The sequence below is a fragment of the Lichenostomus cassidix genome, chromosome Z (genome assembly GCF_008360975.1).
Source record: "Lichenostomus cassidix isolate B80296 chromosome Z, HeHo_3.0, whole genome shotgun sequence".
NCBI lineage: Eukaryota > Metazoa > Chordata > Aves > Passeriformes > Meliphagidae > Lichenostomus > Lichenostomus cassidix.
Genome location: NC_139511.1, coordinates 40,717,231 through 40,733,638, shown reverse-complemented (window position 1 = coordinate 40,733,638; position 16,408 = coordinate 40,717,231).

Below are 16,408 nucleotides of genomic sequence, written 5' to 3'. Positions count from 1 at the left end.
CCGAGAAACAGAGGTTATTCAATGCCCCCTCATGCCATTGCTAGCTCAGTCAGTAGAGCTTGAGAGTCTTAATCCCAGGGTTGTGGGTTGGAGCCCCAGGTAGGCAGCAATGTCATGGTTTAGGAATGGTACTTCCTAATTCAATGCCCCCACCAAGACTGTCCAAAACCAAACACCATTCTCTCGCTCCCCCTTTCCCCTCCCCCTTCCCGCTGAGGCAGGATGGAGTTAAGAATTAGAGGCACAAAAGGTGAGCATTATGGTTTGAGATAAGAACAATTTACTGAAAACCGCAATGATGTAAGAAACAGCAACAATATGAATAAGTAAAGTGAATTATTTTTGCATGAAAACCAATGAAAAAAAAAGTTTTGGAGTATTTTCTATTATTTGTGGTTTGTACTTCTGTGGATTTTCTTAAATCAATGAGATTAATGCCAAGGATTTACATTTATTTTCTGTTTCAATAGTAGTATGTCTTCTAGTCAAGATTTTGGCTTTTCAACTAAGAATTCATACTGTAAAGATAACAGGCTTGGCCATTAATGATCATTAGTGTCACCACTGAGGAAAGGAAAGGAAAGGAAAGGAAAGGAAAGGAAAAAGGAAAAAGGAAAAAGGAAAAAGGAAAAAGGAAAAAGAAAAAAAGAGAAGGGAAGGGAAGGAAGGAAGGAAGGAAGGGAAGGGAAGGGAAGGGGAAGGAAGGAAGGAAGGGAAGGGAAGGAAGGGAAGGAAAGAAAGGAAGGGAAGGAAGGGAAGGAAGGAAGGAAGGGAAGGAAGGGAAGGGAAGGAAGGAAGGGAAGGAAGGAAGGGAAGGGAAGGAAGGAAGGGAAGGAAAGGAAGGAAGGAAGGAAGGAAGGAAGGGAAGGAAGGGAAGGGAAGGAAGGGGCGGGGAGGGGAGGGGAGAGGAGGGGAAGGGGCGTGGCGTGGCGTGGCGTGGCGTGGCGGGGCGTGGCGGGGCGTGGCGGGGCGTGGCGGGGCGTGGCGGGGCGTGGCGGGGCGTGGCGGGGCGGGGCGGGGCGAGGCGAGGCGAGGCGAGGCGAAAAGAAAAGAAAAGAAAAGAAAAGAAAAGAAAAGAAAAGAAAAGAAAAGAAAAGAAAAGAGAAAAGAAAAGAAAAGAAAAGAAAAGAAAAGAAAAGAAAAGAAAAGACATTGATCTTATTTATTAATGCAATCAAAATGTGCTATTGTGTTCCTAATTATGGTATTTATTCCAGCTCCCCTACTTACCCACAGTATGAATACAGTACAGACAGCAGTTGTAGAAGCTTCCCTGTGCACCTCTGGAAATGAGTTTTTCTTTCAACTATGGACACTCCTATTCTCATAGAGAAAGAATAGACTAGATGTGGATCTTTGCACTGGTGTTGGATGCATGGAGTTGTGTTAAAGACAAGAGCTGCTGAAGCAGAGAAGCGTCTAGGAGCTGTGGTAGATCATAAAATGTTCTGTTCAAGCTTTTCCCTTTGGACAAACATATAATTTCAAAAATAAAAGATTTACAACAATCAATCAAACAAACAAAACTTTGCCCCTTTTAATGTAATTGCCCACAAGGGAAAAAAAAGATCTTTTAAAATACTAAAGAGTATTTTATTTATTCATTTCCTTTAGAAGATAAAGAACACTAGTATCAGAATCTACAAACAGATTTATATCAAAAAGGCATCCCCTGAGGGCTGAAATGAAAGGCTTGCTTCAATGTTATGCAGCACAGCAGCAGAAACAGATAAACATAAACTATGAAACTGGGCCTGTCATAAAGCTTATCACACAAAATATCAAGAAACAAATATGAAGGTATGATAATTGTTTTAAGATCATTTATTTAGAATGTTTAAAAAAATCTTTAATTCAGTGTCTATTGTCTGTGTGCTTTTTGCTGAAGTAGGAGCAATGTGTTGATTGCCCACCTTTCCAAAACCAAGAATGATATTTTTAAGCAACTACAACCTAATAGACATTATCAATATTATCTTCTCCTTTTGTTTTTAGGAAACACAATTTTAATATGCTTTTTCCAAACCAGTCCCAGTAAAAACAATCTATTTCATTGTTTTTATTTTTAAAAGATCAATGACGAAAGTATCCCCAAACTCTTTATAAATGTAAGACATTGTTTAGGTTACTTTCCTGGGAGAACTTGTAGCTGTGAACTGATGTACAGTTAGTGATATCTTCTGATGGATAGAATACATTTTGTTAGCAATGTTGTTCTATGCTTTTATGTGTATTTTCCTCTGGATTATCTCTCTGTTTGGATGTTTATTTGCTTCAGGAAAGAGGGAGACAACCCAAGATGCTCTTATGACTCACCATCTCCCGCTCCAAGCCATAATCTCAGATACAGTGAAATACGTTAGTTGGAAAATTTTATCAGAAACAGAGGATAAGGAAGCAAAGTTTATTTAGTGAGTCAATACAAGTCTGTGGTGGGACAAGATTGCCCTCATTTTTCGTGGAAGTAAGAAAAGAGAGGTTAAGTAGTTAAGGGGAGTATAAAGGATTAAAACAGTACTTAGGATGCTTTATATCCTCACTCCTAGTGTGTATAATAAAAATAGAGCAAAAGTTCAGATTAGAAGTTGTTCCCTTGTCACCTGCTAACTGTATATAAATGGTGACTTCATAGTCACAAGATAGTTGCAACCATAAGGTTAACATGCAAGACAGTTAAATATATATCTCAATAGGCTTTTCTGAGTGCTGAGTTCAGTCTATTTACTTAGTGAACAATTCCATTCACTTTAGTAGGAACATTTTTGTAAGAAATATTTACAGCCTGGAGAAAACTGTAAAATGCATGTAAATAATTTTTTTTTAAATGGCAATAATTACAGTAGTGTGGAGTCAACACTTAGCCTGAAAAGAATCTTGGTGGCAGTTGCACTGTTGTAGAATGAATAACCACTGAGAGTGATATGTATGGGAGGAATAGACTAATCAGTGCATGAGGTTGTCAGAATTAATTAATCTTTAAATTAAGAACCAGAGTAAGCAGAATAAACACATATACTTCTACAATGAACCCCTGAATATGGTAGTATCTATGATTCTGCATAGCTATCCCTTTCACTCTAAAAAAGGAAAATTACATTATATATTACCTTTCTTTTCCCCCCTGGATGGAGGAGAATTTGTTCTATCACCTGGAGGTGTATTAACTCACCATGACAAAATGGCTGTGCTTCCTCAACAATGATTTATCTATTTATGGGGTTTTTTTAATAAAAGATGAATGACTGCATCTCCTACAGTCATGAAATGGTTCTCCACCCAAATTAGTGTGGGCAACAGTTCCTCATTCTTACTTATCTACATTTTGTCTTCAACCCTAAAAGTTATCTAATCCACAAGTATTGCATTTCTACAGAGCAGGAAGAGTATACAAGACTAACCAAATCTTTGTTTTCAAATAAGTTAAAAGATACTGTAGTGCTTCATGACAGCCACAATTCCCATTTTTGGAATTGAACTAAAACTTGGTGTTGGGTATTGTATCTTCTTCATAGGGTCTCAAAATTTAGTTATTTATGCCGATTTCCTTTGTTAGTGTTATTCTATCATCTCATGTTTATGGGTTTATATTTGCATGACACTATTAAGAGAGTGCTAGAAATTGCCTCCTTATATTTATAGTTATTATAACTCTTGATCTGTAATTCCTTTGGGATCCTTTCCTTTGGCAGTACATAGCTAATCTAAATGTACATTACAATAGTCATATGACTTCTTAGCTCCTATTTATCCATAATGTCTGGAATTGTTGATGAGAAAAGATATTTGAACTGTATTACAGGCAGAAAAATAAGATTTTGTCTTACAGCCCAAAGCTTCTGGAATCAGAGAAAGGTAATTCTTGGAAGACAGCACTCAGACACCCTCGTGCCTATCAGTGCTTACAGTCCAGAAGCTTGCTATAGGAAAGTAACTCTTTGTAAACCGAGCAAAAGCAAACAGAGTCAAACTGGCCATCTTATGAGGGCAAAACTTCTTTGAAGCTGTTTAACTTTGCAATAATCTCAGCAACTGTTTTTCTGAAGACCATTTACTGAATTAATATTATTTCGTTCTGATAGGATAGAGGAAAAAATACACTATTGATTTGTATAGCAAATTCTCAGGATACCTAGGAATTATCTGCTTCTTGGGGAAACTGACCTATCTGCTTTTCTGGCTAGACTGTACTTCTACTCTCCTCTAGCTGTCCTTCAAATGGGTAAGTCCAAGGTAGGGATGAAGGATAACAGGCTAAGGGATCTGTCTATATAGAATTGTTTTCTACCTTTGAGAGCAAATTAAACATAAACTGCCTTGGGCTTTTAAGTGCCTTCAGAATGCCAAAGCTAATGTCTCATTTCATATCTTAATTCATGTCTTTAATACTCAAAAAAATATTTCCGTTTACATAGAACAGGTGTTATTTCTGTAAATGGTAGCTGTTTAGAAATTACTCTGATTTAACTGACAATAACCAATTTTAACACTTGGTGATTTGCCCCTCTTGCCAGTATCTTAGATAACAGTAGTCATCAAACAAAAAAAATTATCTGGCGGGTGTTGCCCTTTTTTCCCCTACCTGCACTGAGCTCTGACAAAAGTTTATCTTATTTCCTTCCATTGACTTTAGTACATGGGTACCAATACTGTCTCAAATCCTTTGTAAGGCTCAGATCTCACAAGCACACAAACATTAACACATGTCCAAGTCCAGTGAATACGTGTGTTAGGTCAAGCACATCTTTTTAAGTTATTTAAGCAGGGACCTCAATTCCCAGTATTGGTTAATGAAGTTGCCCTTCCCCTTTTATTTAAAAATATTAATCAAATCTGGGAAGCTATGTCAAAACATCCAGCTAATGTGTTTTTCTCTTCCTTTTGATACAATAAAATAGCAACAGTAGTAGCAGTGATAATTATAATTTCCACCACATAAAAATTGTACCATACTTATGTAAGTTTGGCATGTAATTTGACTTTAATTCTCCTTCCTTTCAAATACAATAAAAACATCAATGTTGGTATTTTTGAATGATTCATGCTATATTCATCTTTTTGTCTTGAGATTTCCAAAAGTAGAAGTAACAATGCCACACATGTGGCGGAAGCCCATGTAAAATAAGTGAGAAGCATATTTGTCTCAGAAATATGTCAAGTGATAGCAATGAAATAATTTTTCAGTGGATGAATTAGGGGTAGTAGACTGAAGGACTCATTGTCTCTTCAGCTGAAGGACATGCTGCTTGTCTGTATCTTCCCACTCTAGTGGCACATCATAGACCTTAGAGATGTACAGGCTGTTTCATAGGATTTTGCTGTGGCCACCAGTGGATTAATTAACAAAAGAGATGAAAGTTAATTTCTGCTTCAAGGCTTAAAAGAAAGGCTGAGATTTTGATTGAAAGATTAATATAAATGTTCTCCATATTAATTTCAACTTTCAGAATGAGTTAGCATTGACTTCCCAGTTAAAAGTTTCATCTAGTAACCTGTGATAGAAGACAATCAATTCCTCTGTTTGACTTCCAGCAACTATTGGAAACAAATAATGATAAAGACAAGTTCATGAATAACCAGAGTAAAACTAGATAAAATGGAAACCCTAAGTTATTTAAGTAAATTGAACTGAAAGAATCTGAGAAAACCAGTTCATGTGTATTTATAGATAGACAGGAAATTACAATAAGAATATTTATCTGAATGGCCTTCTTCATATTCCAGTTCTGTGTCTCTGTGATCACACTAATAATATGTTGGAGTTGCATCTATGGTCTACAATTGGACAGTAAGAGGAACTTTAAAACTGATTTCTGCTAGAATATCTACCTTCCAGCCTATACTGGGTTTTGGTAAGGTTTTGGTAGCAAGGGGACTGGGTGTCTTCTGTGAGAGATGCCAGAAGCTTCCTCTATGTCTGGCAGAGCCAGTTCCAGCTAGCTCAAAGAGCAGAGCCGATGAGCGATTGTAGTAGTGCCTCTGGGATAACCCTTTTAAGGGGGGGGGGGGGGGGGGGGAGAAAAATGTGCTGCAAGGAAAAAGCCAAGAAGGAGCCAAAACAGACAATGGAGAATATGTGAGAGAAACAGCCCTTCAGACACTGAGGTCAGTGGAGAAGGAGGGGGAGAAAGTGGTCCAGGTTCCTCTGCTCTCTCTTTGGAAGCAGAGATTCCCCTGCAGCCCATGGTGCAGACCATGGTGAGGCAGCTGTGCCTCTGCAGCTCATGGAGGTTCATGCAAGCACAGAGATCCACTTGCAACCCGTGGAAGACCCACAGCAGAGCAGGTGAATGCCTGAAGGAGGCTGTGACTGCTGAATTACCCAGTGGATCCTTACTGGAGCGGTCTGTTCCTGAAGGACTGCGTCCTGTGGGAGGGATCCACACAGGAGCAGGGAAAGAGCATGAGGAGGAAGGAGCAGCAGAAACAGTGTGTGATGAACTGACCACAACCCCCATTCCCTGTCCACCTGTCCACTGCAGGGAAGAGGTGGAAAATTTGGGAGTGAAATTTATCCTAAGGAGAAGAGAGGGGTGAGGGGAAGCTATTTTAACATTTGGGTTTATTTCAGTTATATTATGTTAGTTATGAAACTGTACTCTGATTTGATTTGCAATAAGTTAAATTAATTTCTCTAAGTAGAGTCAGTTTTGGTGAGTGATCTCTTCCTGTCCTTACTTTGACCCACAACCCTTTTATCATATTTTCTATCTCCCTGCTCAGATGAGGAGGGGAGGGATAGAGCAGGTCTGGTGGGCACCTGGTGTTCAGGCAGGATCAACCCACTGCACAGCCATAAGCATCAACATAATAAGAAATTACCAGCCCAAACTACTTAAACCACACTGACTCTTCTACAATCAAAACATGTTACTTCTTATGTACTTAGTTCTGTCTGTATTTCAATAGCAGGACCTGAGAGGAGGTAAAAAATTAGTAGCTCTTTCTATGTGTCTCATAGGCACACACGAAAAGAAAAAGGAAGGATACAGCCGGCTTAGTTCTTGTAAACTTTACAAAATTTTTAGGATTCCTCTGTGTTTAAAGCTAACCAAATTACAACATGAAAACATGAAAAATCTCTCCTCTGAACCCGCTGAGATCCTACCATAAGTACTATATATTTCCAGCATATATGCAAGTGCTATTCATACATAATGAATATCAATTTGAAGATGTGCAGGCAGTGATTGCTTTGAGCAGAAGAGAACAGCAGAAAGCTCTGCTCTTAAGTCTACAGCTTTAATATAGCAGATACATAAGCAGATGCATAGCAGATACAACAGGAATTTTTGAAGGCCTTCTAAAACATCAATGTAATTCAGTTATTATGTGCCAGAAAAGGCTGTGTTCTAATAGGAAAAAAAGAACAATTTGTTCTCAGGGCTATTTCATGCAGGATGTTCATGAGAGGAAACACTCAACATCATTCTACTAACCTGATTCATGTTCTTAATGTCCCATTGCCTTTAAAATGTTAACAGCCTGAAAGGTGGTTTTTTATTATTTATTTTGAGGGATGATTTGACATGATGCTGGGAAAGGAGTATATGTTTCTACTTGAGACAAAGGGAGAAAAGTTCAAAGCTAAAACTAGATGGAGCCTAGTCCAGTAGACTTTTAGAAGTCCAAAAAATGCTGGAATTAAAAATGGTTATTAACCACAGCAGCCATATTTTCACATTAGGAAAAACGTAGTCTTAGGATCCTAGTAAGCTAAAAGACAGTGAATATAACTGTTGCTTTTTTAATTGGAATTCAGTGATGGCACGGATCTTTCTCAACTCACCAGTAAAATATGTATAAATATATATAAAGATATTAATACCAGGAATTCCTTCATTTCTTAAAATGTTCTATGAGCTGTGGGTTTATGTGGGAAAGAGGACTGTTCTTACACATTGAGACTTTTGTGCTAACCTCCACCTGCTGCAGTACTGCAGCTCTGAAAACACAAAGTCCTGGAATGATGCCATGTGCACACATTGTCATGTGGCCCAAACAGGTATCCTTTGCCCAGAAATTACTGTATCAAATTTTGTCATAAACTTCATGTTCTACTTATTAAGCATATAACCTTCCACAAGTACTCAGCATCAAAGATAGCTAGAGGCAGGGTATTTTCATTTTAATTGTGTCAAATTTAAGAAATTCCTACTTTCAAACATGCTGCCATTTAACATTCATAGTTTTCTGGAGGTAGAACTTCCTAGTACTTTGACAGATGGAGAGGAGTCTGTATCTTGAAAAGAGTCTTACAATAAGCAAATATTATACAAATGTGCCCGCTGGTATCTGCAACAGGAATCTGCAATAACATCTTGCTGACGTATTTACTTCTGAAAATACACTCGCATATGTGAATAACTACAACTGCACAGTTTGCTGTTCTGCTTTTTTGTAACATTCATTTCCTTAATGTTAGAGGTAAGTTGCAACACCTACAAGCTAAAACACTAATTTCTTCCAAAGAAACTTTAAAAATCTAAAGGTTATATCCTTCAAGCATTTCCCAAAATTAAGGCTTTTTTTTTAAAAATCCCAAGCTCCCTGTTTCTTCAAGGCATTATTTGGGTTTAATAATGTCCCTTCTGGGAGATGCAGTTTTGCTTTATAATGCTGTGCTTTCCTCTCACTGCAACTGCTGTCTGCTGAACTCTTTGTACTCCTCTTACATTTGCACAGAAACAAATAGAGCTATTTCTTTGTTAATTGGCATATTAAAAATGTATGGTGCACTAGGATGATTAATATTTAAATACAATGTTTAATGCTTTCTATTGTCATCTTTTTCCTGAAAAAAAGAAACAAATATCATAGAGAATGCATTCCTTTTCAAGACAATTAGACATCTTGTGTTGAGTTAGCATTCAGGATAGATAACATCATTATTCCAACATTAGTAGAAATTTTTTAAAAGTTTAAGATCGCACTACATTTTGATTCCCAAGACAGCCAGCCTTGATACACTACAGTACTGTAAATCAATCTGGTTTTTTACTTTTCCATTTCTTCTCAGGACTGCTGCTGGCATATAAAGAGCATTTGCAATGAACTACCTGAAGGGAGCCTGCAAGAAAGCTAAGGAGGACTCTTTACAAGAGCATGTAGTGATTGGACAAGGGGCAGTGGCTTCAAACTGAAAGAGAACAGATTAGATTAGATTAGATTAGATTAGATTAGATTAGATATAAAGAAATATTTATTTACTATGAGGGTAGTGAGGCACTGGAACAGGTTGCCCAGAGAAGCTGTGGATGCCCCATCCCTGGAAGTGTTAAAGGCCAGATTGGATGGGGCTCTGAAGAGCTTGCTCTAGAGAAAGATGTCCCTGTCCATGGCAGGTGGGGTGGAAGTAGATGATTTTTAAGATCCCTTCCAACCCAAGCCATTCTATGATTCTGGGATATACACCATAAACTTTAGACTTGAAACTATTTTATTCAGGGAACTTCAAATTTCCTAGTTAATCTGTTAAATACTTTCCACCCAAAGCTTTGAGTCTACAAAGGATGAAATTGACTGGTGAGGCAATTAAATGCAAAGTCAATATTTCAATCTTTCTTCTTTAAAGGAAAAAGCAGTATGTCACAATTTAAAGCGAGACAGACCAATGTTTAAAGCAGAACATGAAGAACCCGGGATTCTTGCATCAAATATTCTTCTCACCCTAGGCTACTTCTCTGTTTTTAAGCAAATCAACTGCCGCCCACTGACTTTCATGGACCAATTTCAGACTATGTTCTCCTATCTGTGCACAAATCAAAAATAAAAGGCAAGTTCAAGAAAAATCATGTTACATTATCACTCAGCTTTCAAGAAACCTATAGAAGCACTAAGAAAAATGCTTACAAAACTGTGTTATTCAAATATAAAACTGGCAAGACCTGAGTAACTAGGTATTAGAACAGGCCAAGACCCATAAATGTTGGATTCTTTTGTCTAGTTCACCTGTGTCTCACCCAGTCCAGTAAATGGTCTGAAGAACTGTCCATGCTCCTTAGCCTTCTTCCACTTACTTGGGATAAAAGTCATAGGATGAATCTTACCCATCTATATTCTTTTCTTCACAGAAAGGGCAGTCAGCATTGGAATGGGCTGCCCAGGTAGGTGGTGGGGTAACCATCCCTGGAGGTGTTTAAGGAAAGTCTGGACACGGCACTCAGTGCCATGATCTAGTTGATAAGGTGGTGTTTGGTCACAGGTTGGACTCAGTGGCCTCAAATGTCTTTTCCAGCCTACTAGATTCTGTGATTCTATGTTATTCCAGAGGATGTCAGATGACCCACCTCACAGCTCTTTACTTTTCAAAGAGATCCTGTTTTGCTTGGTTTACCAATCTTGCTTTGCACTCCCATCACCTTTCTTAGCACCAGAAGTGGTTGTTGGGCATTTCATAAAACCACTTAAAAGCCAAATTCCCCCTCTCTATGGAGAAAGGAAAAAAAACCAAAAAAACAAGAGTGAGAGAGAAAAGGATAAAAGATTTGATTTTGGGCTTTTCTCTGGTTATTTCTTCATAGAAACCCCTTTTTAATTTCAAATCTGTAAGCCTTCTTCGAAAAATGCTGGTTTTGAGCTGGGAATAACTCTATAACTTTTTTCCCCATTATTCTTTTGTGACATTAAATGTCCCTTCTCTGATACTCTCTTTGCACACCCTATAATATGAAAGAAAATCATTGGGCAGATTTTCCAGCTAAAAAAATAAAAAATAAAAATTTCATCCTCAGAACTATGTTCAGAATTCCACACCTGAAGAGAGCTGTGGAACTTTACTTTCCAAGATTATTCTAGTCTTTGATACTTAATTAGAGTCTAGGTGTGCCCAAATTCACTTGTTTCCTGCGCACAGTCATCTTTGGAAATAATAAGGATTGTTTTGCAGAGTTAGATTCATGAATCTGACAAGTTATGTGAGCAAAAGCTGTTTATTTTAAATCAAAATAACCAGGAAAAAATAATGTGAATCAGTAGTTCAGTGACTTGAAAAGGTGTTTAATTTGCATACATTATCTTAAGTAACTATTTAAAGGTTTGCAATTCTGAAAGAACTATTGGGCAACTGAAGAGGCACTACATTCTAGACTCTCCCCTTTCCAGAGAATACAAGCTTTTTTTCTCCTTCATAACTGATGGCTATTTTTTACTAATAAACACTAATGTGTTGTGTTTGCTTTAGTTAGTTTTGGTTTTTTTAAAGCGAACAAATATCATCTGTAAAACTTCTTTTACAAAGTTGGAGAAAAATTCTGAAATAGAGATCAAAAATTTTGCTCTAGGAAGGGTCTGGCAGGAGTACTATACAGAAAGAAAGCAGTTGTTTTGATTCTGAAGCAAAATTTGTGCAAAATTAAAACAATAACTCAGCAGACTTCAAATGAAATCATATGTCGTAAGCAGAGTAGGAATATATCAGATCACATTCTGTTGTTTGTCTCTTCAGGCTTCTTTTTGTATTTGTCAATTATTGTTTCTCCCATGGTGTTTCTTTTTAACATACAATGAGGTTATGCACAGTTGATGGCCAGACAATGTTAGAGAAAAATTATAAAATAGCAGATGTGAATCAGTAGGCAAATGCCCTGGGAAGGAGTTTTATTTTAACATATTCAGCTGCAACATCATGAATGTAACTGCAATAGGCAGTCTAAAATTTAGTACGTAATTTTAATATCTGGCATCAGATACTTTTGTTTTTCTGATGTTATTTAAGTACATATCGACAGAAACATTTCATTGCATACCCTGTTTCATACCTCACCTGTGGCTCTGTGCAGCCCCATTGCCACAGAAGATGCTAGGCTCACTCAGGCACCCGCTGAAATGAAATCTGGAATATTATGGATCTGTCTTTGCCTAGTATTCACTGTGTGAAGTCGTTTAGTCACCTTGATGTCACCTCAATTTAAAAAGAAGAAAAGAACCTGAATCTCCTCACAACAGAGGAACACTTAAAAACACCTTCTCAAAGTACCCCATGTGCTGTCAGTTCTTGGGTAAGTGGGAAGCAGCATCCAATTGCACCAGGAGGGTCATCCACGGTCACCTCACACACTTGCTCTGTAGGCACTGCCCCTATACTCCTGTCCAGTGTGGGTCTCTCACTGGACAGTCTGTGGACAACTGAATGGAGAAGTTCCAAAATTTGAATGAGAGGTGTCTAGCTCTCAATGCTCATTTTCCCTAGAAGAAGTAGCATTTTCGAAGTGGAAGAAAAAGACACTACACTAAATTTAATTACAAACAAGATTAGCTTAAATTTTTCAAAACTCATTAAAAACAATATGATAGCTGGAATTTTAATAAGGTCCCAAACAACTCCATTTGGATATGCTGTCAAAATTGATAATTGATAATTGATAATTGATAATTGATGATAATTGATAATTGATGATAATTGATAATTGATAATTGATAATTGATAATTGATAATTGGTAGTTGGTAATTGGTAATTGATTGATCATACCAAATGAATTAGCTCAGGTTTAGAGAGAACTGAATTTATGAAAAATGCTGCAGTGTGAATTTGAATGGCAGCTATATAAACATTCATTTATCCAAAAATACTCTATGAAAATATGAAAAACATATACAATTTTAGTAACTCAGTACTCAACCCTAAATAATATATTGCACATTTGATATAAGAATTTATCCTTTTATCCTGTCTTCAGTATCTACATGTGAATGCCCAATATTTAAAGACAAAAAAGACCCAAGAACACCAACCTGCTGGATAAAATGCTAGTCTTTTGTAGAAACCAGTGCTGTCTCCTAAAGAAAGAATGCCCTCTACTGCTTGGTTAGAGAGCTGCTCCATGGCAAAAGAACTCAAAACTATGTTCCATATGGACTGAAAACTTTGAAAAATGCGTATAACAAGAATTTTAATAATAATAATTATTATTATTATTACTGCTATTGTTGTTGTTGCTGTTGTTAACAACAAAAAAATTGTATCTCGGAAATTTTAGATGTGATGTGCTTATATAAAATCAGATGTTCTTTAAAGCAGCATTTCTATCTTCTCTACTGTTCATTTTTCATTATAAACCTGCAGAGCATAGCCCAAACGTCTTACTCGAAACAAATATATAAAATCATGCAGAATATTTTTTACATTATACTTGAATGCCTAAATTTTAAAATAGCCAATGTCTTTAGTTTTAGTAATTGTTTTGGCATGCATTTTCCTTAACATTTATATGTCTTCTGCCTGTCCTCAAACTTGAAACACGCCAATTTATTAGTGTATACAGTCTCCTTCAAAGACACATGCATATTGTTTGTCCACTGGTTTGCCTTTGAAAACCAACCAGCTGAAAATTTTATATCTCTAAAACATTCACAGCATGCAATGTTGCAAAATGCTACCACACAGGAGCCCTCTAAAGCATTGTCAAAAAACAGCAGAGACATGCATGCTGATTTGTTTAATATCAGCAGAGAGGCTGATGAATGCTATTCTAGAGACTTACCTCAGATCTGATCCTACATTATATCAAATTTGTTCCTAAGGAAACCCTTTATTTTCTTAAAGCAATGGAAAATTTCCTGAAGTGGGCTTTAAACAGTCACCAATTAGGACCTCCATCAGCATATATACATCTTTTTCCAGCCCTTTTTCCACTGATTTGTTTGGCTGTCCAAGTAAGTAAAGAGAAAGTCTAGCGATGTTCACAGTAGGCTCGTTCTTGTTTCTCTAATAAGAGCTCTTCTGACTGTACAACACCTAAAAACACAACTCAAAGACTGTTTAGTTCACGGCTGTTTAGAAGCCCACAAATGATGCATTTCTGGAATACACAATCCTTTCTCCTTTGTTCTTGACATTACTTAACATTGTCCATTCTCATAGCAGGAGCTCTTAGGCACTGTGGGAATTCAAAAACTTAATACTAAAAAATCAAGGGATTGTACCTCCAGCAAACACATCTGAAACTATAGCTTTGTCTCACCTGGCCCTAGATGTGGAAAAGCAAACAAATTCATGACCTTGAAATAATTCTATTTCTGACATATATGAATCTGAATTTTCCTCCTTTCCCAATGTTACACCTACAGTATCTCAAAAAACACATGGTCTGGAGGGAAGATACTATTTTCCCATCTGGGTAAAAGAAAGGTTTAAGATCAGACTGTTAAGTCAGGTAGCTCTACAATAACTGGGAGAAACTGACAATATATCCTGTAAGATAAAATATGAGGAAAATAATTTCACATCAGATATGGCATGAAACAGTATTCTCCAAACAGTTTCAGATCTTAACCAAAGAGGCCACAGTTTCTAGGAGAAGAAATTATATGTTTGAACTATTAAAAAATAAAACGGAAACTTTTTTAATTTAATGGAAGAATGGCAAGCACATATACACAGAACTTCATTCAATTTCATTTGAAAAACAGAAAAGTCCACAGATATATGCAAAACACACCAAGAACATCAAAAAAGAACAACTTATTTAGGGAGATCTCAGGAATTCCCCAGCCTCCCTCTTAGAAAGCAACTTTGAGAAGGAAGGAATTGCAAACTACACAAACATTGCATCAATGTGTTGATCAAAGTGGTTATAATGTGTATATAAAAGGACCAGCTCTCGATTCCGGACTAATTCTGCATTATATTTAATTTTCAACAAGCAATGGCAGACAGAGCTACCATCAGGGCTATTCATGGATGCTCATACATATTTTCTTCAATTGTTTTTATATTCTAGCCATGAACTGACCTGACAATTTCAAGGAAACACTTCCCCAAGCCTGCACAACAGTAGCAACCACAATAAGATTTACTACAGCCTGCACGAAACTGTTGTTCTCCAGCTTGTCCCATTACACCCATACATGCATAACTTGGATGGATAGATGTTTGAGATAGCTTTCATAGTAGTAATAATGTATGTGCTACAATTTGCAAATTTTCAGCTCAACAAACACACTTGAAATTTTACAAATCTAAGAACTTTTACCTTTCTGTGAGGATAAACTGAGTGTTCAATTTTCAGTAGTAATAAAAAAGAATCTTATAAAAATACTGTCCAAAATAAAATACAGCATCTCCCAAATAGAATACCGTATCAAATACCTTTTGCTTTCTAAAAGTATGTACAAGCTCTGTGTGCATTTCCCCACATCTCCCAATGTCCCCAATGTATCAATGGCACACAAATATATATGTATGTGTATGTATACATTTCTATATATCTGTGTATAGGTCGATGGATGGATGATTTTTCCCTATTAAGAATCAAGGATTTAGCAGTATGATGATGTAACACTGAAATGTAAAACCAAATTGCAATGACAAGAATACTATTTTTCATTGCTACTAGGACTAAATCTAAAGGGAAAATAATTGATACCCAACCCCTGCTTCCTCTGCTGGATGTATCAAGAACATCAGCTGTCCCAGAAAGGACTGCAACTCAAAAGAATCAGGCAAGATTCTTCTGTCTTTATACAAAATAATGGATCATTGAAAGCCTTTTTTTTCTTTAATTAGAAAAAAAAAATTTATTTCAGAATTTTTTTAATTTAAAGTTTTTTTTAAGCACATCCTCCAGTACAAATGAAGTGCTGCATTTCCACAAAAACCTTATCAGCAGTAATGACAAGCTAGTTTCTCCTAAAGCTGTCCTCAACCAAACATCAAAAAGCTTTAAGAGTGATTTAGGGTAATGAAATTTAAACTAACATGATTCATAAAAGTGGAAGACCCATAACATAAAAGGAGAGAAACTGTTTTTCTGAAATCATTCAGATACGAAATGTTGTTTATTTAATTTTTTATTAACAGAACTAAAATTTAAAAAAAATACATGAGGAGACTGGCAGTCAAATTAATCAGCAGTATTACTGAAGTCACATGAAAAGATATTGTAAATTTTGCTTGTAAATTTAGCTGTCCTGGCTTAGAGAACGAGACATAACAAACATCTTCAAATATCTGAAGGCCACAGACTCCAAAATTCAAGTAATTACTTAGTATTACAGAGAGAATATTATTTTAAATAGTGGGGTTACTGTAAAAAAAGTGGGGAAAGCTTCTTGACCATGAAATTTGTACAAAACTGCAACAGCTTTCTTAACAGGGAGATCTGTTGCTCAAGTAATTTGAGTTAGAAAGCAGAGCACACATGAAAATGCCCTATAGGGAATGCTCTGCATTTCTTTGGCAATAAACCTAGTATGTCTTTCAGCTATAACTCGTATGATTTCTTGCATTTGGATGTAAAACACGTGGGAACAAAAGTCAAGAGTTCATGTAACTATTGTTTTTGATTGAGCTGAGTGCCATATGGTGCAATACAGGCAAGCTGATGAACTGATGTAAAGTTAATGTTAAATTATGGAGAAGCATGTGTTCTCGTCAATATTTTGGCCAAGAAACCCCACCCCAGCCTATAG